This window comes from Taudactylus pleione, unplaced genomic scaffold (genome assembly GCF_031769625.1).
Source record: "Taudactylus pleione unplaced genomic scaffold, aTauple2 ptg000111l, whole genome shotgun sequence".
NCBI classification, from domain to species: domain Eukaryota; kingdom Metazoa; phylum Chordata; class Amphibia; order Anura; family Myobatrachidae; genus Taudactylus; species Taudactylus pleione.
This window is the reverse complement of record NW_028284513.1, coordinates 1,682,197-1,707,955: the sequence shown is the minus strand read 5'-3', so window position 1 is coordinate 1,707,955 and position 25,759 is coordinate 1,682,197. Positions and strand designations below refer to the sequence as shown.

Below are 25,759 nucleotides of genomic sequence, written 5' to 3'. Positions count from 1 at the left end.
CTGGCTTGATCCAACTGTCAGTTAAGATGATGTAGTGCACAGGGGATGGTTACTGACGTGCTAGAGCAGGGGTCTTCAACCCATGGCCCGCAGGGGGCCCGTGGAGCCATTCCCTGTGGCCTGTCATTGGCTAATGTAGTGCAGATTGCAGTGAGTGCAGTCTGCACTACACACAGAAACAAGCACACTGCCGCCGCTGGCGGTGTGTTTGTTTTGGCTGCCAGCCAATGAGAGTCAGACAGACTCTCACTGCCTGCAGCACCCACTGCAGGAGCCGGGCTGGAGCTCACTCATGAGCTCCATCTTCCAGCTCCCACAGTGGGTGATGGGAGAGACGTCATGATGTCTCTCCCATAATGCAAAGCGCCGTGGCCTGGGAGGATGGAGGAGCGGATGGCGGCAGGAGCTGGAACGGGGATTCAGGTGCTTTTTTTTTTCTTTTTTTTACGTGTGTGTCTTTGTCTGCATTGCTGGTGGGACCACTACTGGGGGCACTGCATTGGAGGGAACTACTACTTGGGGCACTATTGGGGGGGACCACTACTGGGGGCACTACTATTTGGGGCACTGCATCGGTGGACTACTACTGGGGGCACTGCATTGGGGGACCACTACTGGGGGCAATGCATCAGGGGGGACCACTACTGGGGGGTGCTACTACTGGGGGCACTGCATCGGGGGACCACTACTGGGGGCACTGCATAGGGGGAACTACTACTGGGGGCACTATATAAAGGGCACTACTGGGGGCACTGTATAAGGGGACCACTACTGGGGGCACTGCATAATGGGGGCCACTACTGGGGGCACTGCATAGGGAGGACCACTACTGGGGGCACTGTATAAGTGGCACTGCATAGGGGGGATCACTCCTGGGGGCCTGCATAACGGGGACCACTACTGAGGGCACTGAAGAGGGGAGCAGTTATGGGACATAATTAAAATTGTAGGAGGGGGCAGTTATGGGTCATAATTGTGTGAGGAGGGGGAAGAGTCTAAATACCGCAATATAGCTTAGTGGCCCTCGGCTTCGTTGAATCTTTTAATGTGGCCCACACTGCGTTAAAGGTTGAAGAACCCTGCGCTAGAGGAACTGGTATTAATACCCATGAGGAAGATCATTTGAATAAAATAAGCATTGTCAAGTAGTATTTAAATTGAGTGAAAAACATTGAACAATGTATTTGGCAATCTCATACTTTAGGTGCATAGGAGGATGTGGAAATATTTATATTGGTTGGATATTACCTTTAATGAATACTCTTCTAATATAGCCATGTCAACTAAAAAATATGAAGGGCAGTAGTTTTAATTTGGAGAAGCACTCACTAAATCTAAAAGGGGGACTGCAAACACTGTATACAAGAAATGCCACATTATGAAGTTTGTGCTGAGTTTGTTATTGACTAAAGGCACACATCCACTTAAAGACATGAAAATGATTGCACGATTCCGACATTGTAATCGTGCAGTCGTTTGTCAGTCTGTGATGAGCCTACACTGAACGAGCAGTCTTTCAGTGTAGGCACAACAAACATCCATTAACATGCTGAACCTGACGTTATCGGCCGGTTGTTCAGCATATTTGCCCAATGATAGATGTCTAAACGACCAGCGGGAGCCGCATCGCTGGTCATTTTAGACATTTTTTAAACTATGTGCAAACGATTATTAAACGATAACGATACAGTTATCGTTCAATCGCTCAATTTAATAGTCTAGTGGATGTGTGCCTTAAGTGAACTATGTACCCCAAGGAAGGCACTGGTTCAATTCCACATGCGGGGCATGACCGCATGTCCGTGTCCCTGTTTCATGTCACACTGGGGTCACTGGGCTGCCCCCAGCCTCTCCTGGCACTTAATGAACACCTCGCTCATGCACGTGGCATCCATTCACTGCTGCTTTGTTATGCAGACTAGCGGTGCCAGCAGCGGCGCTTTAAGAGAGGAGGGGGCCCATGAGCAGGCTCTGTTCGGGTCCTCTCCGGTGCCCGCGCTATGCCCAGGACATCTCTACTGCGCATGCACGAACCACTAGGGAAATGGCTGCGGTGAATATATTTTATTGGGTGCATGGTGCACGGTGTGTGGGCCCCCCTGGACCCAGGGGCCCATGTGCACTGCACACCTTGCACCCATTATAAAAATGCCCCTGGGTGCCAGAGTGTCCCACAACTTCCCGACTGCCTGCTGGACACTGCGACCTATGGGTGGGACAGCGAGACAGTGCCTGAAAAGCAGGACTGTCCTGCTGAAATCAGGATGGTTAGGAAGTATGTCCTCTTGGTTGTTTTAAGCAGTTAAAAAGGAAAAAAATATAACCCAGTGCTATAAAAAGCTGAAGTAAATATAAACTGTTCCAAATAATAAATCTACAGCGGAAAAGAAAAATGTGCCTGTGGGTGCACAATAATCACCTAAAAAGGTGTGACAAGAAAAAACTGAAAATATATCTCTGTGCTAAAATATATAGAGTTGAGAACGGTATGGATAGAATCATGCACTGTATAAATGATAATAATCACATTTAATAAAATCGAACTGTGAGACCATATTATTAAGGGTGCATGCAAGTGGTGCTTATCATGGACACATGTTGGAAAGAATCTTTGAAAGGACTAAAATTCAAAAACACTTTCTGTGGAGATCATCTATTGTATCCACCTCAATATAAATAACTTTGAAATTTTTCTCCACTGAGCGCTCGCATACACTTGGTTACACATTGCTACTTGCAGGTGTGGATGTGTATATTGTCCCAATTCCTAACAGACTGGGTTCCTATATATGACTGCAATTTAGATCCACCTCTTTAAGTGTGTTTATATTCACACAATATACAGTCCGATTCTTAACGTTTTTTACATGAATTTGTTCTATATATATGTTTTATGACCGGTAATTATTGTATTATTTGTATGAATTTTTATTAAATGTGATTATTATCATTTATACAGTGAATGATTCTATTCATCCTGTTCTCAACTCGATATATTTTAGCACAGAGATATATTTTCTGTTTTAAGCAGTTGTCCATAGGAACAGTTGTTGTGACACTACAGTGCGCTTGCATGGTACTGAGGGCCTGATTCAGAGCCGCTCGTAAGCGGCCGCTCGATCGCTCCGAGCGATGTTCACACATCTGCGCATGCGTATGGGTCGTAATGCGCATGCGCCAACCAGTCAGTGCGGTCGGAAAACGTGTGTTCGCAAAATTGCGAGTGCCTGCTAATTTGAGTGACAGGATGAGGCGTTTGTGGGTGGTAACAGGGGAAGGTGCTTGAAAACGGGGAGTGGAGATCCGAACGCAGACGTGCCAAACGGTCAAAACGGGCGTTTTAAGGGTGTGCATAATTAACAAAACTGCGTCATCGACCACGTCACTTGGTTGTTTCTTAGCCTGAACTGTTCGCATGATTGCGGTAGGAAAATCCAACCACAAGCACTGCGAGAAGTTCAGACGCCTTTCGATGTACTCGATTAATCTAATAAATAGTGGAGGTGACGTATGATGCGAGCGGCCAGGGGCCTCTTTACAAAATAGCGAGCGCATGTTTTGTTCGCTCGCTCAGACATAGAGGCGTCAACAGACCGCAAAGAGCGAGCGCTCAATTTAAATAGCCGGACCCTTTTTCTGAACGAGCGAGCGCAAATAGCGTCCGGCTCTGAATCAGGCCCTGAGACCAATAAGCAAGGTCTCCCATAGGGATTTATATTTATTAAAGTAAAAAAGCACTTTCTCAAAATCAGGCAAGATGGGGTTTCTCCCTATATAGCAAAGGAGAAGAGATTGGACAAGTTTATCCATAGAAGTTCACCATGTAAATAATGGAGAAGCCTATTTACCAAGTTTTTTCAGATCAGAGTAAAATTAAAATGTTATTGTTTTTATATTTTTTTACATTTTTATTGGCATATTCAATTTAAATTCTACCAAGTAGATCTATCAGCAGTCAGCACACACTGCATCTGAGACCTGCACCCCAAATTACAATGTGCTTATTCACTCATACTGGCCCAGCAAGGAGTAAATTGACTCTTACGACTGGCAAGCTTTTATTGATAGATGTTTTAGAAAACCAGTCCTATAGCTGATTGTTAATAAATAGGCCTATTAGTCTCTTGACGTACAGTAACAGGGATCATGTATGGAAGTTTGAATGTTGATTCCTGCATTTGCCTACTGTCATCACACCTAGTCCACTGGTGAGTACTATTATCAGCAGATTACATTCAAACTCCTAGGCTATGAGTCCTGGAGAATTATGGGATAGCAGCATATAGCATGGGACAGTTAATAATGAATGGTTGGGGGTGGAATGGGAACCGTATGATTTTACTTATTTGGTTTAGGAAAACATTGTCCATATAGTTGTTCTTTACCACTCAGCAGGAGACAGGTGATAACTGGAAAACTCTGATCAGACCCAAATTCATTACTTTGTCTAGCACATGAAAAGGATACTGGTAATAAAACTTAATATTGCCACCAGACAGAAAGCAACCTTAAGATGAAAAATAATTTTGTTGCTGTTGGGAAGTCTGTGAAGACATATAGCCTGAGAGATGTTATTTAATAACCCACATCCGAATGCCAGCATTGCTCCTGTCTGATGCCAATTTGAATAGCGTTGTTCCTGAAATAAAAACATAAACAATATATGTTAGTTTATAATTCACTGTACTGTAATAGTCATTGTACAGAATTATCCTGTAAAACATTAGGGAGGTCATCATATCTGAGAAGATGTGGTGGTCCCAGGCACTAGATCTCTTCTGTTCTGTTAGTGGCAGGGCCATCTCTTCCATTGGGCTTGTTGGGCAGTTGCCCAAGGGCCCGAAGCTTTTAGGGACCCGCCAACCCGCCTCGCTGCAGCCGTGGCCAGTTGGTAAATTTGTGATATTTTTATAAGCCGGCCGCCGATGCACTGTATTCTGATCTAACCTCCCCCACCCCGGTGACGAGTACTCACCTCAGTCCCAGTTTCACTTCATCCACCGGTTTCAGACCAGTCAGACAGAGTCTCTCTGCATGTGTGGGAGGTCTGATGGGCATGCAGGAGGGTTTAATTTTATTGATCATTTAAATTTTTTCCCATGTATGGGTGGGTAGGGGCCCCAGTGCATTGCTTTGCCCAGGGCCCACACTGCTGTTAAGACAACCCTGGTTAGTGGTGGGGGCTTTACCAAATCGTTTATACATTGGTTGGAGGTTGTCATTATTTGCTTACATTCTGTTTGTCCTATAACCTTATCCCTGAGAAAGCTGCTTCAGTTCCCCCCCTACAGACTGTACCATGCACCTGAGTATTTCCTCCTGCCATTCAATCTGCCTAAAGACACAATTCTGCATCTATTGTCAGTGGTCCATTATTTATTATAAACATGTTTAATGGTTAGGCTAGCAATCAAATACTCTGCCAGAGTGTTTGTAATTTTAAAATACCTAAACTTTGTCACTGTGTATGGGATGTTTCACACTTTTACAAACCTGTAAAAAAGCAGTGCCCATAATCCCCCCCACAGGACGTCCAGCCTATCAGGAGCAGGATCTTGTGGGCAGCAGGATGGTTCACTTGCAAGTCTCTACACCGTATGGTCATAAATTTATAGTATACATATACTGTGCCTGCCCCTGTAACAACAGAATAAATTATGTTAGCCCATCAATTTTGCATTTGCCCATGAATAAAAATATGTATTAACTATGAATATAATATAAAAACTGTATACACAATACTTAATGATGTAATCTAAAACCAAGTAAATAGTTCTATGTAAATTCCTCTACTTCCCCCAGCTCAGGCAGTGCACATGCGCTGGCCTAACGTCGGTAACATTGCCGGAACAAAATCCAGCAGTGTGAACTTTTACCGACCCCATTAGTGGCGAAATTAAAGATTTTATGATTCATTTATCTGATCAGCTGTCCTGACACAAAGGCCAGGATCAATAGCACTGACGCAAATACAGGCAATAAGGGTGTTCGTTTTCGGCATATATGTGTGAATGCTATTAGTCCACTAAATATGTTCTACAACTTAAATATATTTTCCCCCTATATCACCCCAATTTAGATAGTAATTTTAGAGCATATTTAACAAAATGGTGTGAAATAGTGCCTCCAGGTTGTGGGGAACATAGCCAACCATAGCATACTAACCTTAAACGATTGTGCAGTGTGATTAGAGATAAAAGGCATGATCACTGAAACATGTATCAGGCTCTCTGACAGGGATGCAATCAGTAAGCCGACATTCGAAATGCCGACCACTGGCTTCCCGACTGTTTAATACCAGCAGGGGTCTAATGATAGGCGTCGAAATCCCGATGCCTATCATTATCCCTACGCCGGGAGCCCGCCGCCCGGCATACCGAACGAAGGTAAGCCTGGCGGCGGGTGCGGACAGCCGCATGGGGGAGGGTTAGGGGCTCCCTGGGGTACGTAGGGTTAGGCACCCCCGGGGGGAGGTTAGGGTTAGGCACCCCCTGGGAGACTTAAGAGGCCTATCCATTAGCAGACCTTTCTCTACGATGAAAGACAAAAAATGTATCCCTTGAAAATTCCTGGGGCTGCAGTGACAGATATCTGTCATGTACATGACAGAATTTTGCAAACGACGAACGATATTGCATGACATCATTCAGGGAGTGGATTTTTTTTTAATGTTTCTATTAATTTTCATTAAAAATATCGTTCGTCGTTCACCGCTTATAAACTGACAGATATTTGTAATATCTGTCAGCGATAAGCGATAATTGACCAACATGTTGGAGAGATGAAAGACACAATTTGTCGGCCGCGGGAGTACGCATCTGTCATCGTTCAGGGCCTATCCATGACAGGTAAATTGAACGACTGAACGATATATCGTTCATCGTTCAAGTTTATCTGCTAATGGATAGGCCCCTTTAGGTTTAAAGGGAGCATCCACTACACGATTTTAGCAGTCGATTGAACGTTAACAACGTCGTTATCGTTCAATTGTTTAAAAATCGTTTATAAATCATGCAGTGTTTGGTCGTTAAAGATAGTCTGCAAATCGTTTGCAAATCGTTTGTAAATCGTTTGTAAATCGTTCAGACTGAAAGATAAAATTTCAAGGGAAAAAATCAAGGGAAAATCGTTTAGAGATTGGACAGGGAGTAGATCGTCTAGTGGATGTGTCGCTTTAGGCTGCGGGGACGGGTGGGTTAGGTTTAGGCACTTACAGGGGGAGGGGGGTTAGGCACCCCTAAGGGAGGGTTAGGGGGGGGACAGGGTTAGTTCTACTTACCCAAATCCCCTGTCGGGATCCTCATTGCTGACGGTCTTCCGGCGTCAGGATTTGAATCGCCGGCCATAGTGATTCCTCTCTGACATGCCATTTATCTAACTATAAATAGCTCCGTCTGTACCTTATGTTAATATTAGAGAACTGGTATACTAATTTTATAAATATGCAGACTCGCGAGCACTCATAGCAAGTAGTTATGTTACAGTGTTTGATATACAGTGTTCTCGGGTTATGACATACTGTGGACTCACAGACATAACTGGCTGATAGATAATAGCTCATATTATAATGATCACTGCATGGCATACCATAATGCAACATAGCGGTGTGAGGTGAGCCTGCTATGTGCTGGCATACCGGCATCCTGCCAAATGCTAAAAGGCATAACCGCTTAGTGCTGGACCCAGAACAGGTAAGGAAGCGGGTGCAGTAGCAGTCAGCGCTGGATGGTGGTTACATGGTAAATATGGACAGTCACCAATTGTAAGGGGGATGGGACAGAAAAAGTGTAAAATGAGGGTCCTATTTATAATAGAAGCCTTTTATTAAAAATAGATGTCTTTTATATAATATGTATATGAGACACTTACCAAGAACAGCAGAAACAGAAAGAATCACTGTAAATAGTATTGATTCCGGACTGTTGGCTCCAGTATCACTGTGAAAAAAAATAACATATAACTTTGAATTAATCTTGCACAAACTATCTCACTTTTGCATTACCCAGGCGTAGCCAACCTGTCTGCCTAATATATATACATCTACAGGTTGAGTCTCCCATATCCAAAATGCTTGGGACGAGGGGTATTTTGGATATTGGAATATTCTGTATTTTGGAATATTTGCATAATATAATGAAACACAGCCTGTAGGTAATTTTATACAATATTTTTAATAATTTGTGCTTTAAACGAGGTCTATGTACATAGAACCATCAAAAAGCGAAGATTTCACTATCTCAGTCATGCTAAAAAAAATTCCATATTTCGGAATATTTGGATATGGGAGACTAAACCTGTATGTATGTATATATATATATATAATATATATAATATCTTACCTGATATATGGAAAAGGTCCCATAACATGACCTTCCGGTTATAGTCATTGATAAGGTTGTGGCGATACCCACACATGTCCACGTAACCCAAAGACATGGTAGGAATCCCACACCCTGTATCGGCATGATCAATATCACAGAACAAACAACACTTCCTCTCTCTTCCACTCTCTCTCTACACTCAAAGAAAAAATATGAGATATGGTAAGAACTTACCCTTGTTATCTCTATTTCTACGAAGTCCATAGGGTTCCACAGGATACCTTGGGGGTATAGGTGTGACGTCAGTCGCAGGGCACCAAAGAGTTAAGCTTTCAGCCTCCCAGGATGCACTAGGTCCCCCTCCTATACCCCGCCCCCGGGCCAAGGCACCTCAGTTAGTTACCAAGCCATAGGCCGGAGGAGGAGAAGGAAGAGAGAGAACAAAGATCTGGACACATACAAGAATCACATTCTCACCAGAGGGAGACGGAAAACCGGTGACCAGAGCAAAGCCCATCTGCAGCACAGGTGCGACAGGGCGGGAGTCCTGTGGAACCCTATGGACTTCGTAGAAATAGAGATAACAAGGGTAAGTTCTTACCATATCTCATATTTTCTACTTCAGGGTCCATAGGGTATCCACAGGATACCTTGGGGATGTCCCAAAGCAGTATCCTTTAAGGGTGGGGACGCTCCTGTGCAGAAAGGAGAATCCGCCGCCCGAAGGAAGCATCCTGAGAGGCGAAGGTGTCAAACCTGTAATACCTCACGAAGGTATGGACAGAAGACCACGTAGCAGCCTTGCAGATCTGAACTGCCGAGGCACCACGTCGAGCTGCCCACGAAGGACCCACAGACCTAGTGGAATGAGCCTTCAGAGAAGGAGGGACCGGTAGGCCTTCATGAAGATAAGCTTCAGAAATAGCCATACGGATCCAGGCTGCCAAAGTTTGCTTTGAAGCAGGCCAACCCTTTTTACGGAAGCCATAGAGGACAAACAAAGCGTCCGACTTCCTAAACGAAGAAGTGCGGTCAACATAAGTCCTTAAGGCCCGCACAACATCCAAAGAGGCCTCACCCACGGAAAGACCCGGTGAGTTAAAGGCCGGAACAACTATTTCCTCGTTAACATGAAACTGGGAAACAACTTTGGGAAGAAACTCGGGCCGAGTGCGGAGCACTGCCCTGTTCCCATAAAAAACCAAGAAAGGGGGTCTACAAGAAAGAGCCCCTAACTCAGAAACACGTCTGGCCGAAGCAATGGCCAGAAGGAAAACAGTCTTAGCTGTTAGCCATTTAAGATCCACTGAGCCCAGTGGTTCAAACGGCGGTCCTTGGAGAGCCCTCAGGACCACAGCCAAATCCCAAGGCGCCACAGGTGGAACAAAGGGCGGCTGAATGCGGAGAACACCCTGCATAAAGGTGCGCACATCCGGGATTGTAGCAATCCTACGGTGAAACCAGACAGATAGGGCCGAAACCTGTACCTTCAAAGAAGCAAGGCGAAGCCCATGATCTAGTCCCGCTTGCAGGAAGGCGAGAATCCGAGACAGACGAAACTCCCGCGGTGCATAACCTCTCGGTCGACACCACTGGAAGAACGTATGCCACACGCGATGGTATATCCTCGCGGAAGACGGTTTCCGAGCTCGTAACATGGTACGCACCACAGAGCTGGAAAACCCCCGGGACCTCAGCATGGTCGTCTCAACAGCCACGCCGTCAAAGACAGCCGAGTCAGGTCCGGGTGAAGGCAAGGACCCTGAGACAGAAGGTCCGGTCGTAGCGGCAACCGCAGAGGACTGTCCACGGACAGACCCTGAAGGTCTGAGAACCAGTGCCGTCTGGGCCACGCGGGAGCTATCAACAGGAGCGTCCCTCCTTCCTGTTTGAATTTCCGGATTACCCGTGGAAGAAGGGAGACCGGAGGGAACAGGTATGCGAACCGGAACGTCCACCGGACGGACAGAGCATCCACCAGAGACGCCCCTTCGTCTCTTGTGCGAGACCCGTACACCGGCAACTTGTTGTTGTGCCGGGACGCCATGAGGTCGATTTCTGGAAGACCCCACCTGTCCACCAGTAGTTGAAAAACGTCCGGGTGCAGGGACCATTCCCCCGGATGAACGTCCTGGCGACTTAGAAAGTCCGCCTCCCAATTTAGCACTCCCGGGATGAAGACCGCTGATATGGCCGGAAGATTGCGCTCCGCCCAAACCAGGATCCGAGAGACCTCTACGAGAGCCGCCCGACTGCGAGTTCCTCCTTGCCTGTTTATGTAGGCCACGGTGGTAGCGTTGTCCGACTGGACCTGCACCGGGCGACCCTGGAGAAACCGCTGTGCCTGCTGGAGAGCATTGAAGACCGCACAGAGTTCCAAGATATTTATTGGAAGCTCCGCTTCTGTCGGCGTCCACCTGCCCTGGAACAAGTGTGGACCCGAAACTGCTCCCCAGCCCCGAAGACTGGCGTCCGTTGTCAACAGGACCCAATTTGGAACCCAGAACAGACGTCCCTTGTTGAGGTGGGTCGTCTGTAACCACCACGCAAGGGACAGGCGAACCTCCTGGGTGAACACAATCGTCCGGGACTTCAGAGACTGAGGCAGCCCGTTCCACTTGGACAGGATCAGGTGCTGCAGAGGTCTGGAGTGAAACTGGGCGTATTCCACCATGTCGAACACCGACACCATGGAGCCCAGTAACCTCATCGCCGAGTGTAAGGACACCCGGCGGCTGTGCAGGCAACTGCGCACCCTTGACTGTAAAGCAGAGATCTTGTCCTCCGTCACGAAGATCCTTTGCTGTCCCGAGTCCAATAAGGCTCCAAGATGCAGAATCCTCCGAGACGGGATTAGAGTGGACTTCTGCCAGTTGATTAGCCAGCCGTGCCGTTGCAGCAGTGCAATGGTCAGGTCCAAGTGGCGTAACAGGAGCTCTGGAGATCCTGCCACCAATAACAGGTCGTCCAAATACGGCAACATGCGGACTCCCTGCAGCCGCAGAAAAGCCGCCATGACCGCCATCACCTTGGTGAAAACACGTGGTGCTGTTGCCAGGCCAAAAGGTAACGCCCGAAACTGGAAGTGGTCGCTGCGGATTGCAAACCTGAGGAACTGTTGATGGCGCAAAAGAATATGGACATGCAGGTAAGCGTCCTGTATGTCCAATGACACCAAGTAGTCCCCAGGTTCCAGCGCCAGAATGATGGACCGTAGGGTCTCCATCCGAAACTTCGGGACCCGCAAAGACTTGTTGAGTGCTTTGAGGTTGAGAATCGAACGATATGACCTATTGGGTTTCTGTACCAAAAATAGATTTGAATAGAAACCCTGGCCCCTCTGGGAGAATGGAACAGCCACTATAACTCCAGCCTGGAGCATAGTGTGCAATACCTTCCGCAGCTCCGTAGCCTTGTTCCGGTCTGATGGGAGACCCGTGGTGAAGAAGCGAGCCGGGGGTCTGTGCCGGAAGGAGAGGGCGTATCCGTGGGAAACCACCTCCAGAACCCAAGTGTCTGTCGTAGTGGTCGACCAACACTGGGCGAACTGTAGCAGGCGGCCTCCCACCCTGGGATCCCCCAAAGGGAGGCCCGGACCGTCAGGCCGCAGGCTTGTCATCTGGCTTGGGGGCCGGACGTCTGGTACTCCATGCCTGCTTCCGGGGCTTGACCGATTTCTTAGGGCCAGCCTGTCGAGGAAACGACTGTGGTTTGGGCCTGTCCTGGGCCCTAGATGACCAAAAGGACGATGGTCCCGAACCAGAAGGAGCAGCGGCCGACGGGAGACAAGCAGATTTGGCTGCCGCCAGCGTGGCCACAATCTTATCCAGATTCGGACCGAAGAGAACTTCTCCGGTAAACGGCAACGCTTCCAGACCTTTCTTGGAATCTGCGTCCGCCTTCCAGGATCGCAGCCACAAGGTGCGACGAGCAGCTACCGCTGCTGAAGAAATTCTAGACACCAGAGTACTAATGTCTAGAGCCGCCTCGTTGATGTAGGTGGCCGAATCACGGAGATTGCCAATCAACTCCGCCTGTTCGGCCGGACAGTCGGATTCAAAAGAAGCCTCTAATGAATCCGCCCAGCGCTCCATCGCTCTGGCAACCCAGCAAATGGCCATAGCCGGCCGTGCTGCCCCCCCTGCAAGGGAATAAGCGGACTTCAGGCAGATTTCTACCTTGCGGTCCGTAGCATCCTTAAGGGAGGACATGGATGGCATCGGCAATGTGGCACTACGGACAAGACGGGTCACGTGAGAATCCACCTGTGGAGGGGATTCCCACTTAGCAAAATAATTATCCGCGAACGGATAAGCCACCGCCAGGCGTCTCTGCGGCTGGTATCTTTTGCCAGGTTGTTTCCACGCCTCCTCTAAATGGTCCACCAACTGACCCGAAAGAGGAAAGACTGTGGCATCGCCCTTCACATCTTTGAAAAAGGCATACTTAGATTTAGCCGCTGGGGGAACTTCGTCCTCAATCACCAAGGCTGTGCGGACCGCCCGAATAAGTCCAGGAATATATACTTTGGACTTAGCATCAGCGTCCTTAGTATGGAGAGGTTCCTGATCGTAAGGATCCAGAATCTCCCCATCATCAGACGTCCCTTCGTCATCCTCATAAGGAGCGGACAGAGACGCCACCGGCCTTTTATGAGGCCGCATCACAGACTCCCCTTGCAACACATCCGACAAGTGCTGTACAGAACTCGTCAGGGAGTTAACCCACGCTGGCTCCTGAGAACCCGGGAGCGGGGAAATAGGGAGACTGTGGGGTACCACCAATTGTCGTGGGAACCCCTGCATGGGTGACGACACCACAGACTGCTGGGACAAACCCATCGGAGTAAACGCGGGCTGCGGAGCTAACTGGCCCACTAAAGCTGTTAACGCCTGAGCGAAACAAGCCCAGGGCGGCTCCTGTACCGGTGCTGTAACCGTAATAGGCCGCGCCATGGACAAACACTGCCGGCAAAGGCCCTCCGCGCTACCCTCCCCCTCCGCTAACGGTACTTTGCATGTGGTACACTGTAGCCGGAGGGGAAAATCACTTTCAGACATGATGGCACCACGTATGTGACCTCTCTCACCAATTAAGTATTAAATAGGCGAGAGACCACCCTGCAGCACCGCACCGCAAGGGCTTTAGCAGAAGAACAGGGACAGTAATAAAGCTGACAGTTTAGAGAAGAAAAGTTACAGGCAGCGCTAGCACAGTCACATACAATGCAGAGAAATAACAATTCCTGCACTAACAGCGCTGATCACTCAACTACACAGACACAGGGCCTGGTAGGACACAGCGCTGCATACACAGACCTGAGCCACAGCGGAGGAGAGGTATGCGGGGGGACCCAGACCACGATGCTTCCGTCTAGCGCTTCCAGCAGCGTTCACCATGCGTTCTGGAGAAGATGGCCGCCGAGGAGCAGAGAGGAGGCTGGCCTGGGGGAGGAGCGCTGCCACAGGACCAGTCGGCAGCATGCAGAGAGGGCTGTGTGCAGCGGGGGAGGCGCCGGCTGTGAGACAGGGAAGGCGCGCTCCCCTGGCATGCATTTAACCCCTGGGACGCCGCAGCGCTACCGCTCTGCTGTGGTCCGCTGTCCCAGGGGGTAGTGGAAGCGCAGGTTGGTCGCCTGGCTCCACGCTGCAGCCAGTCCCCAGGGAGCCCCCTGCCTGGGGACTTAGGACCATGTGATCAGCGGGGACCCACCGCGGGACCCCGCTGCTTACCTCTGTCCCCCTTGAATCCGGCCATGGTCCGGAGCATCTGGGGTCACCGCTAGCTGTGACCCCAGACGCCCACCATCATCCCCGGATCAGTACCGGCGTTCTGGTACCGGCGGGGTGTAGGGAAGACAGCATGGACGTCAGGACTGACTGTCCATGCTGTTCATCCAGATGTGCAGCCACAGCTGCATGAAGAAAAAGCTTCAGGGGCTCTTCTAGCCCCCACTCCAACAGGTGCACCCGACTCCGGCCGGGCACCAAACTAAACTGAGGTGCCTTGGCCCGGGGGCGGGGTATAGGGGGGGGACCTAGTGCATCCTGGGAGGCTGAAAGCTTAACTCTTTGGTGCCCTGCGACTGACGTCACACCTATACCCCCAAGGTATCCTGTGGAACCCTATGGACCCTGAAGTAGAAATTGTATTTTCAGCACTAAGGCTCACAGCAGTGATGTCATAAAAGCTCATTGATGAAATTGTTTTGTCACAATAAACAACTTTAAATAATAAGTTATATGCTCATACTTAGTGTAGGAGCAGTTGGGATTTATATGTGTATCTATATAAACATTTATATTGTGGTGTTGTGTGTAGTGCTTAGGCACATTCACTGGGGTAACAGCTGGCATAACAATAACCCCATAGTGGGCATTGGGCGCGCACTATAGAAGAGAATTCTAGAAGCAGCGCGAGCATCAGCGGCTCGTGCTGCAGGCGGGAAGGACTGGGGCTCGTGGCCAGAGTAAGGATCATGTGGCCAAGGGAGGGCTATAAATAGAGCGGCCAGCAACCTTGCCGGCCGGTCTGGTGTTCCGCTCGAGTGCCCACCTCCCTGTAATCCAGGCAGCGGAGTCGCGGTGGGCTCCTGGTGAGGAGGCAGCAGCATTGGCTGTCAGTAGTAGGGCGGTGTAAGCTTACCGCTGACAGGAGGCAGGGGTCCCGGCGGTGGAGCTGTAGGGTGGTCCTGTTAGCGGAGCCACACATAGAGACTAGCTGCGACCGGAGGCTGTGAGAGGGGCGGAGTTGCGGCACACCCTCGCTGTTGAGAGGGCTTGGCTGCATAGGCTGGACTGCAGCAGGAGGCGGGCTGCGGTCAGATGGGGCCAGTGATACCGTGCTGAGGTGAAGGAGCTTCATCTGGTGCCCTCTATTCAGCGGTTATGGAAGTTGTAGCCACAGCGCCGAGTTAGTGAAAGTCCTCATTTACATTAAGGAGGTGGTGAGACTGCGGTTACTTATCTGGGAGTAGACTTCAAGCTCTGCACATGCACAGTGGTAGAAGGAACACTAATACATATGGCTGAATTTGATACTACCATGCATTGAGTTGGATAGACTTCCCTAAACTGCCCATTTTAGCAAATAGCCGGGGGAGGTAGTTAACTCATAACTTATTTCATGCCTGAAAAATGTAATGGGCACAGCTGACATTTTCTGAAGCAGGCACTGTGACCTTATAGATTATTAATTATACTAAATTAATTTCACATATACTCATTTGGTTTAACTAAATTCTAGCAACCGATTGCACTCTCTGGTGTAATATTCTCATTTAGAAGCCTGGCAGTTTTCAGTTATGTTGGTAAATACATATATGTACATAAGAATATATAAAAGTATAAGGCAAATTACCAACTCAGGAAATATTTCAAAACTCAGGAGGTGGATTATAACTAAATGCTATTCTCTTAGAAACATTTGCAACACATGTATCTAATATAATCATCCTTCAATGGATAGAGACAGCAGCATACAGGGACAGTTACCGTCAAAGGATAGTGCGACAAAGGAACTTTTATATACTAAAAGTTAGGAACAGCCTATTGGCGGAAAGTGTCAAAGGGACCACAAACGGACAGGGGTGTAAAGTGCTAACCCCGTATTAAACAAGTTAAGGACTTGCAATGTATAAACTACTCTATGACTGTAGGTGTTACAGTAAAATGTGCCTTGTATTACTATTATATACATCTAAGTTATTCATGTATATACAGGGACTGTACGTTACTCTGTTCAGTTACATTTTACTATTCATATTGTAATTCAGTTATGTAATTACAGAATGTCAAAGCAAAATGTTCATATTTGCAATGTGCCAGCTGTGAACTTAAGTACAATTATAAAAGTACTGTGAAATAAGTTAAGCGTGAGTTTATTTACTGTAGTAATCTTAATTCAAGCAATTTATAGAGGTTTATAATTTAGACTTTTGGGTTAGGCTTACCCAAGTCTAAATTGGTCAATGTGGTTTTTCCCAAGTAGGCCCATTACTACTAACTTACACTTGGGTGCAGGCACTGAATCAACACTATGGGAATAGTTAAGTAGGTACCCTGAATTACAAGGGAGTTGGGAACCTGGTGACCCTTCAGTGGTAAAGAGGGTTACATTTGCTAAAAAAAATAGATATATATAATTATATATATATATATATATATATATATCCTCCACGATCATTGATGCAAAACAAATGTGTATCCCAGTTGTCAACGTTTCAAGGCTTACGCCCTTTCGTCAGGACACACAGCATGTATAGAGTCACAGTTTTGCCAGGTTTTAGTTAAACCGGGAACAATTTCAAAATTTATAAAAAAACAGCTTGACTCATATAACTTGGACCTATTTATATATGTACATATGAGGTACGACACAGAAACAAAGGTCTATTTTTTTTTTTTTCATATATGAGGCTGGTTCAATAAATAAGGTAACAAGACCTCTCATTGCATAAATTTATTAAACTCGTACATGTACATATATTCAAGAGTATGGCCTAGGTACAGATTATTTTTCTACATAGTCCATATACTTGTCTAAGCATTTGTTCCAGCAGTACACCAAGGCATCTATCCTGACATAGGAGAAATCAGTGTCAAGCGCCTGAAGCCAGGACATGACGGTTTGCTGAACTTCACTGTTGGTTGCGAATTGCCTTCCAACCAGGTGCTTCTTTAACGGTTCAAAGAGACGGAATTCACTCGGTGGCAGCTCAGGGCTAGGGATGGCCATTGACCATCGATGATTCATAATCGATAGTGTATGGCCGATGTTGAATGCTTTTACCATCGATGGAACTGCATAACCAAAAGTTTTTTGCTTTTTTTTTTTTTTACTAAGTACCGGGACACGGAGCATAGCCCCGTCTGCATCTACTGATTGGCCCATGGGCCAGTCAGTTAAAGAAACCATCGATGGTCATCCACTGCATAGATCAGTGGTTTTCAACCTTTTTCAACTCGAGGCACACTACACAAGATTTTAAAATTGCCAAGGCACACTATCTGATGACACAGCGTGCGTAACCAATGAAACAACCTACACATTGGCTCCCACATAATAAAAATACACACACATTGGCCTCTACAGGAATAAAACCCACTACAGTACAAGTGCGCTGTGCTGACTGCAGCAGCACACTTGACAACCGCTCGCACAGTGGTTGAAAAACGAGAGCATAGATGGTAACCATTGATGGCCACTTGCTATAACACTATCGATGGTAACCACACCGATGGTCACCCCTAGTCAGGGCTGTTGGGAGGATGGTCCGGTACCTCCCAATGAACGTCTCTCCTGCCATTATTAATAGACTATACCTGACCATATTTGCCTATTCAGATGCACAAAGCTGGAACGTCCTATGGGCGTGTGATGGGAGTGTTGCAGGTGTGCTGCTGAAGTGTTTGCATACACAGATACTTAGTCGCTCATATTGAGGTCATACTCAGATGGAAAACCTGCACCGAGGGCTGGTGTAACATTCTATGGTGCCACTGATGGTGGAGTCTAAAGATGCACCAAGTGGTAATTCAACGTCTACAGATGCTCAAAGTGGGCATCTCTGTCCTTGCACATGCAGTTGCATAGATGTACACACCAGGGTGGGCATATAGCAGTATTTGCACAAAGTTGCAGACATGAGACCAGCAAATGACACAGACCCAGATGCCATTGCGTCCACCTCAGTATCAGGCCTTTCATCTTCTTTTGACTTCTCAAATATATTCAGCAGACAATTGCTCTAGTATAACCTTGATAATATTACGTTGCCGATTGTGTATATATTTGTTTACATCCTTAACTGCATTATACAGTGCCCTAGCAAAACGCAAAGGGGCCATGGCCCGGCAACTCCCACACGTGACATTATAACATCAACATTTGCAGCTGTCAGATCTTCCTCAATGGCAAGATGGCTGCTCGATGTGCGTCGATGTTAGAGAAATTTCCTAAGTAACCTGCTTGATTGCTGTCTGTTTTGTTCGGTTTCTTTATTTTTCCTCAGTTTGTATTTTTCTGACCTTTTTTCTCTTCTTTCATTGCTTTACCTATTTTTAATTGTTGCCATGCCCCCAAAGCGTATCCTCCCCCCCCCGCCCCCTTTAGTTTGTTTGAGGGAGGCTTTTGCCTCCCAGCATGAGGGTAAATGTGCCCTCCTGACCGAGCTGCGGCTGTTCATGGTCACGTGAGTTCACACCAGACTTCAGTGTCTGGGGATTGGTTTTCTGAAGCAATTCCGTAATGCACTGTGCACGGAGGTCAGGTTTTGCGGAGGGCCGTGGCAAGGCTCCGTGCTGCTGAGGCTTGTGCTTCTTCCAAGATGGCACAGGCGGCATGGACAGCGCTCGCGGCTGCTGCTCCCCCTGCTGGCGTAGGTTCGTTCAGCAACGTCCCTGGTCAGGGGTGCACTGGCAGTCACGGTTGGAGCTGATGTGGAATACACTGTCAGGGGGCACTGGTGGGGCTGGTCAGCAGTCCAGTGGGGACTGTGTAGCACTCAGGAGGGGGGGGGGGGATGGGGTGCAGGCTGGCCCTGTCCCTTTTACATAGGGAGCTTTTTCTGTGCTGACGAGTCAGGAATCTGTGATATCTCTGAGCTGCAGCTCAGCTCCCTCTATGATACAGGAAGCTCAGCTAACTAAAGAGGGAAAGTTTGAGCCTTTTGGTGCAAGTACATTTCAAGGAATAAGTTTCCTTCTACCCTTTGAAGATCCATTAATCACTTGCCTGGCGTGGTAACATCAGATGTAAAGAGCGAGCGGCTGCCGGTCAATCATTGCTGTCCCCAGTCCCGGCAGGTGCATAGAGGAGCAACCGCCGGTCATAGTGTACAGCGCTGGCAGCTGCAGAAAGAAGCAGTCTACAGTTGTGTGTGTCTGCAGCTGCCGGTCACTCAAGCCTGCCCCCCAGTCTACAGTTGTAGATAGAGGTGTGTGTATCTCTGTCCCTTAAATCTACAGGTATGTGACATGTTTTAACATGATATATATATATATATATATATATACAGGGGCTGGCTGGCAGGCAACTTTCAGCCTAGGGGGGGGGGGGTGGGGGAGGGCAAACACTACCATGTGGCCTCACCTTTCCTACGAGGAAAACTTCGATGGAAAAAGTAGTGTCCTAATGCTACAAAATAATAGCACCCAGGTGAGTTAGCTCTCAGTTTAGAAATATGTCAATGTATGTGCTATTATCATGTAGAATAAGAAAATGCTTAAATGTATGACCTAAAGTGGGTGTTATTATCATGTAGCGTTAGCACCACCAAAAGCTGGGACTTCTTGGCGGCGCTGGTGACTTAACCATGTGTTTGCAAATTTATGCACTGAGAACTCTGCAAGTGGAATGTTTTTTTGTCTATTTTTCTTGTCTAGATTAACCCTTCCCTTACATGCACCTGTAGTGGGCTTATAAATTGATTTGAGCAAGCACCATTTTTTGAGACTAATTTATTAAAAAGGTCTGTACTTAACATTTTATTAAAAAGTCTCTTAATGCACCATGTCTGTATTTCATTTGTTGGGCTCCATCCCAAATCCGCCCCTGTATTGTATAAACTTACACTGACACCACTGCCCAATGTTCTTTATTGTGCTCCATACACTCTCTCCTCCCATCTTCAATGTACCTCTTTCTCCCCAACTCTGTGTTCCGCAATGTGCTCACCTCTTCACTTTTCACTTACCTTAGGAGTCGGATGGCTTCTTGTTCCCTCTCCATCTCTTCTCCGCTTGCTATATGGCTCCTCTGATAGACAAGAGCAGAGCTGGATTATCATTTCATGGGGCCCTAGACAGGTTATAGATTATGGGCACCTCCATCTTTGATCCCCCAAATTTGCCAAATTTTTTTTTTTATAAAATGGAGCGGAAGACAGTCTAAAAAGCACCTTCTCCATTATAAATGGGAAAAATGATATAGATATATAGATATATATATATATATATACATGCACACTCACACACCTATATGTGAGAGTGTGTGTGTGACATTATATATATATATATATATATATATATATATATATATATATATATATATATATATATATATATATATACACACACACACACACACACACACACGGGGAGAAAACTGTTCCAAGGCTCAGATGTACTGAATCATCCGAGACAGTGATGCATGAAGGACCGCCACTGCTGCACTGTCAGTATAACTGGACCTATGTCCTTTTACTGCCTTTAACCCTATTGATGGCGGCCTGTCAGTATATCTGGCAGACATTCGACCTTACACTCTGAATCCAGGCTCATTTGCCTGCACGCCATTTATTTATTTATTTATTTTTTAAATCAGTCTAGTGACCTGTCTGCAACTAATAATGTATTGTTACCTAAACCATCGAGTTACACATTTCCTTCTATCTCTGCCCCTTCTGCCTGTCCGTGATTCTATATATGCCTCTATCTGTGCTGCTTCTGCCTCTTTGCCCCTTGTACCTCTATCTGTGCCCCTTCGCACCCGTGTCCCCATGTGCCAGTTTTCCTTTTCTGGACTCACCTTTCTTTATTTCACCAACTCTGTGTTCTCCCTCATCCCCACTCACCTTCCCTCCTGTCCCCCTACTCACTTGAATGCAGCTTCCCCTCACTTACCTGCTCCTGTATCCAACTGCAACCACAACTTGTTTAGTGTTCGTGTGTGTCATCCATGGTCAGGGTCTCCCACAGTCACCACTGGTCTGTGAGTACAAGTGCCTTGTCCTCCTGCTCCGCACCGCTGAGTCAGGTGCCTGGCAAACAACTTCCTTCTTTACCACTGGCGCCATTGGGTCCCGCAGCTCACACTCCTCCTACAATCAACTGCCCACTGCACCCCTTCTGTCTCAAGACTGTCAGTGACGGATGGTATCATATCACAGTAGTAGTCAGGTGCCAAGAATAGGGGCCATGATGGTGCGCTACGGGGCCGTTGTTAAAAGGACGACTATATTGTGGACTCTGGACAAATAGAGGAAGTGCCCCTTTCAGGGCTGGCACCGCCATTATTTCTGCCCCTGCTCACACACTAGACTGAATAAACAAGACAGCAGGAAGTGGATAGCGGGGCAGACTGGTGACACTGTGATGTCATCGACACTGGCCTGTCCCCGCAGTAAGACTTCTGAGCACCACAAGACCAACTCCCGACAGGTGGCACAAACAAGGAGACCACCGAGAGACAGATGGCAGACAGAATTGGAGCAGCCAGGGAACTACTTCCTGCCTCCTGGCCAATAAGCATGTGGTTCAGTATGTGAGTGCAGCCTGCCAGCGGTCCCAAAGCTGTAAAATTGTAGCGGCCCGGGAGGCAGCTGGCACCCTGCCCCCTAGACCAGCCAGTCACTGAACATGAAAATATATATATATAAATGTTATTTTTTTCTTTTCTTTTTAAAGTACCCAAAATTGTCATTTTTGGGGAATTATCACATTATATTATTTAAACCTGAATTTACTTTTTTTTGTTAAAAAAATCATAATGAATCAAGTTTAAACAGATCTTATTTACATAATTTGATTTAATACAAAAAAATAAAAAAATAAATCGCCAATTTTAGGGACATTTTTGGAAAAAGTTAAGTGGTTAAGGACTTAACAGTCAATCAACACTGACAATTTGCGGGACAAACAATATAGTGACATTACACAGGGCTTGGGTAGGGTCAAGGTATCGTAGTAGAATAACTACTGCGCCAATGTTTTCGTTAAGTATAGGAGGTGGCATTACTCCAAAAGTATGCCTTAAACACAAATTGGGTAGCTTTTATTTTCATTTGCACTGGCATCTAGTACACTACGGTGGTGTAGTGAAAATACTTTCCCCTTTAGCATCTGCCTTTTTGTACTTTTTTGTTTTTAGTCCATTTCCTTTACAGTCTTGTCTGCTCTGATTTTTTTCACTTCTTACATCCATCCATGTGTTATTTTTTTGTCTTGGTTTCTCTTTCTGAAAGCACCTTTGGCTTAAGTTTTTTTGGTTTAAACTTTTAATTCTAGTGTTTCCTTTACAGATTCTTTCAGTTTAGGGTGTGCTATACCCTTCCATCCTGCCTCCACCATGTGTGTTTAGTTTTACAATGTTTTTCTCCTGTAGTATTGAACTTTCTCAGTTTCTTTACAATCTTAGGGCTGGATCCAATTAGGTGCGAATTGCAAGTAGCGAGTTTGTTTCTTTAAACTCGCACACTTCACCGCAAAGCGTGCTCCAGAGAATTCTCCAATCCAATTAAAAATGTCTAGCCGCACTACCCGCAGCGGAGGGGTGCGAATTAACTGCCAAATGAGATTTGCAAGAAATGCATGAAAATCTGGGGAGACTATCCTGAACACCCCCCCCCCAAAAAAAAAAAATGGATAATTTTGTTGGCCTTCTATACGGTGCTGCTGTTCGTGGCCATTAGGAAGTTACTGTAGGTTTTGAAATGGTGTCAAATGGTTGATTTGTGCTTTTTTTTTTTTTTAAAGCAAAAAAAAAAATTAAAGGGTGATTTTGGGGTACGTTGAGGGCACCTTGAGAACTGGAAAACAATACCATAAACAATTATTTTTCAACTAAAATTATTGTAATTAAATTTGGGGTTCCTAAACTAACAAAAAAGTTGATTTTGGGGTAATTTGAGGACTTTTTTTAACCTCAAAAAATGACAATTATTGGACTAAAGAAGCAAATTAGAGACTTCAAAATGCCTATTTGGTCATTAGGGGAGGTGTCCAAGCACAGTGTCCCCAAATTTTAACCTTAAAATAAAGATTTTCCTTTCAATCTCTCACCCCCAGGGAGGTGCAAGTGGAAACTTACGAATTCAGTCTGATTGATCAGTGTGAGTTGCTAACTGTATTGCAAAATGAATTCGCTAAGCGAATTCGAAGTGGCAGTTCGCACCTAATTGGATCGAGCCCTTAGTGAGTTTTTTTTTTTTTTCTTCTTTGCCCAGCCGACTGCGGCGATGCATATTTCATGTCATTTCGAGCAATGCTGGCAATTGCTTTACCCGGCGAGAATAAAGTGCCCAAATAATTGCTTTGCGGCAAACAATTGAGCAAGTGGCCTGGCAAAGATGCTGCAGAGTGGTGGTATAAAATATATATATTTTCATTGTGTGACATTTTATGGATGACCACTTTCAGATCACTCACTGTATTGGCCATTAGGCGACCATATGGTTTCCCGGAAAAGACCTTGTAGATGCCCCCTATCTTACCAATGTCTCTGTACATTGGTAAGAATTAAAGCTTGGTTGCAAATCTAAAAAATATTTAGATTAGCATTTAAGTAAAACGTTACATTAATTACAGACATTTGGTCTGCCCTCTGACCCCTCCCACCAATTTCAGTGATTTAATAACCTGAGAGTTCTAATGCTGGGTACACACTGACAGATGTATTGGCCGATCAATTGATCGCCCAATGTATCTGCTAGCCATTGGCAATGTGTACCTGCGATATGTCGGTGAACGTCGGCGTTCAGACATATCGCATTGTCTGTGCTGCACAGATGGACAAATGTCTGCAGACATATCTGTCCATCGGTAAGTGTGTATGGGCGGTCTGCAGAACGCCCGTACACACAGCGGCAGCCGCGGGGAGGGGGCGGGACACGTCCCCTGGTCGCCGGGCCTGCGGGCAGACACAGATGATGGGTGTTCAGTGTATACGAACAAACATCTGCAGATATATCTGTATAGCATGTACCCACCATTACACCTACTGAGCACGTCAGTGGCATGTTTATTAGGATTATATATACACAAAAAGGTTTGTTAATCTTCCCACAAACAATTGGACTATGGTGCAGTGACAGCTATTTTACAAAAGTTTCTGTTCTGGATCACTGAAATTTGCTATACGTGTGCTGTGAAATCTGAAAGGTCTGGCGATTCAGTGCTGAGGCCAAATGGCAGACGGGTGGCACAGCTGGATGAAGATTGCATGCCATGTCTGATGCAGCCATAATCTAGATTTAGCATCCATCCCAGTCATCAACTGATATACTTAGTTTAAAGACTCATCCAAATGTCTCATACTTTTTAGAATTTTTGTTGGGGGTAATTAGGTGTAAAAAAAATTACTAAATGTGCGCCCAACAATGTGAGGATCGAACAGCAGATTTAATGATTTTGGAAACGATGCACTTGCACGGTATTGTGCATACACACTTACCAATTAGCTGCACGAAAGGCCTGTTCAGAGAAAGCCATTTAAATATGTCCGACCAGTTTTAATGTTATTTTCAAAAGTTCTTGCAACAAACATATCTTGTGGTCATTTGTACAAACAAGATGTGGCTGACATAACTGCAAAATTATATATGGTTGGGATGATATATCAATACCTACTGGGCTTTGTTGTGTGAAAAAATTCTAAGTCATTCCTGTGCATGAGATAGTCTAAGCATCACTAGGTCAGGCCAAAAAGTGTTAGTCATTATATTTAGCAAAAAAATCATATTCCAGCTTCCATTGATGATTCTAGTCTGATTTCTGTCCGTGCAGTGCAACATTTCCACGTGTTACTGGATGCAGATTACACACTGTTTATTTTCACTTTCATGCCATTTAATTTGGCCTGCTCATGTTTTTACTGTAAAACCATCATGCCCCATCTCTTGCCTGCTAAATGACCTAAGCTGAAGTATACCCGGTGCATCTTGTCAGTTGCACTCAGACATGGGCAAGAGCTGAAATTAGTCGCTTTGTTCTACAGTACAACCTGGACTTCAAGCACTTCCCATTTTACTCTATAATCTTTGGAGATTTGCAAAGTCACATTTCATTTTCCATTCTTCAATGCAGAGTGTAGAGAAGACACGTCTATACACACACAAACACACAACATTCCTGCACATACTGTGCCCATGTGAAGGCAAGAACCTGGGTGCACTTCAGTTAGATAATGGAAATAAATGGTACAAATGCGCTCAGGTCTTTTGCAGTGCCGCCAGTGAATGGATGCCGGGCGCATCTATTCACAGAGACATGAGCGCTTGGGGCAGCCTGGCAAGCCCCCAAGAGTGATGAAAAGGTTCCCTCTAAGTCTGCCGCCGGACCTTGAGTGAATAAATAAAATAATATATACACATCTCTCAGGGTATTAAAACCAAAAACATGTTATCTTGTCCATCATCAACTTGTTTTAAGAATCCACCTCAAAATAGGAAGGAACTTCCTAGCCTTCAATTTAGGAACAACTGTTTTGATAGCAAAACCTCAGTCACTTACCTCACCTTTTGTACTTCCATCTTCCTATCATTTAGAACAAGGCTACACCTGTGTGGTCAGGTAGCAGAGCCGTTACTAAATGTCAAGATGTCAAACGGTGGGAGTACACACATTTAAACTAGACAATTGGCTGGGTATGTGGCCCCACAGCTAATACTGTGCCCGATAAGGTGAAATTATCCAGCACATCCATGGAAGATGACCACTATT

The 25,759-nt window shown here is 46.2% G+C and overlaps 1 long non-coding RNA gene across 1 annotated transcript; it reads right to left on the bottom strand.

The window, feature by feature from the left end:
- Positions 1 to 5,560: 5,560 nt before the first annotated feature.
- On the bottom strand, positions 5,561 to 15,141 carry LOC148525147 (uncharacterized). Its single transcript, XR_015878307.1, has 3 exons — positions 14,967 to 15,141; positions 7,870 to 7,937; positions 5,561 to 5,637 (listed from the first exon to the last, which is right to left on the bottom strand). It is a non-coding gene; the product is annotated as an uncharacterized LOC148525147 (long non-coding RNA).
- Positions 15,142 to 25,759: the final 10,618 nt, after the last annotated feature.